This window comes from Psammomys obesus, unplaced genomic scaffold (assembly GCF_907164565.1).
Source record: "Psammomys obesus unplaced genomic scaffold, mPsaObe1.curated_primary_1811, whole genome shotgun sequence".
In the NCBI taxonomy this organism is placed as follows: Eukaryota; Metazoa; Chordata; class Mammalia; order Rodentia; family Muridae; genus Psammomys; species Psammomys obesus.
In genome coordinates, this window is record NW_026596109.1 from 13,172,360 (window position 1) to 13,173,811 (window position 1,452).

At 39.4% G+C, this 1,452-nt stretch overlaps 1 protein-coding gene across 2 annotated transcripts in view; it reads left to right on the forward strand.

Annotated features, from left to right (window-relative positions):
* Agbl4 (AGBL carboxypeptidase 4) overlaps nucleotides 1-1,452 on the forward strand; it is a 1,202,140-nt gene that overhangs the window by 360,692 nt on the left and 839,996 nt on the right. The window lies entirely within an intron of this gene.

Below are 1,452 nucleotides of genomic sequence, written 5' to 3' on the forward strand. Positions count from 1 at the left end.
TTTTGAATATAATGGGTAAGTGGACATGTCTGACAATTGGAAGCAGAGAAGATGAGAGGAGGCAGTAAAAGATCTTTTGCAAGTGACAATTGAGCTTTGAGGTGACCTGAATGGAGGAGGTATAGAGACAGGGTTCATTGTAGAGGGACATCCCACCAAGAAAATAAAGTGGATAATGCCCTGTCTCTACATGATTTCTAAAACAGTCTGCTTTTAAAAACAAAATGTGGAGACTGTAGACCTAGGCCCCCTACAAAGATGTCACTGATGGGCAGCTCAGGCTAATGTGGGTTCCCTAGTAAGGGGAGTGGAGGCTATCTCTGACATAGACTCTTTTGCCAGCTTTTCAAGGGGAAGAGGACACCTCAGCCCTGATAGGACTTGATGAGTTAGGGTAGATGGAAAGTAGGACCCCCCTTTTCTGAGGAATAGGGGAGGGGGAGGGGAGTGAGGGAGGAAGGCAGGACCTGGAGGTGAGGAGGGATAGGGCTATGAATAGGATGTAAAGTGAATAAATAAATATATTAGTTAAAAACAGACAAAATGTACAGATAGCTTCCAAATTGTAGCCGAGTTATACTCAACAAAGTCTTATGTGCATTGAGAAATAGTGTCACGTCGTGTATCACCAGCCCCGTGAGAGATCAAAGTGCAAAAGGAGAAGTTCAGTCCCTGCTTCTGATACTTTCATATTATCGAAAAGTTGGAAAATTATAACTTGAGCTAACAAACCACTGATCAAGCACTGGCTGTGGCTGACTGTTAAGTTTTTCCAAGTATAATTTGTCTAAGATGTTTTAATTAAAATATCTTTAAATATTTTTCTATTATGCTTTCATTGTATTTGTTGTAAGTACATTTTAGAAGTTGACAGATTTTTAACGGTAAGTAGAAGCTTACAGTGCTAAAACAAAGGCACCACAGATGGTTACACTGAATTCCATCACTAATAGAGTGCATTAGTTTTCTCTGGCTATCATTACACGTATAATAGAAGGAGTGGCATGCAATACAGATGTACTTTCTCTGGGTTCTGAGACTATAAGTTTATGATCAAAGTGCTAGGAAATTTAGCCTCTTAAAGGCTTTCCTCCAACCTTGCATATGGCTATCTTATGCTTATGGCTTGTCCCCTTCTGAATACTCAAGAAATCAAGCTCACTCTAAGCTCTTCATATAAAAACACCATCTTTTTTTGGATCTTAAGGCCCTGTCCTTCTGACCTCATTTAATATTAATTCTTCTGTAGATATTTCCTCTATAGATACACTTACACTGAGCTTAGGGCCTCAATACATGAAATCTGAACAAATATAAACCTTCATCCTGTGACAAAGAGGCTGTGATATATGACACTAACTAACTCGGGAATGGGAGTGGTCAGCCGAAGGCCTTTGTAGGAAGGTTTCTTTCTTTCTTTCTTTCTTTCTTTCTTTCTTTCTTTCTTTCTTT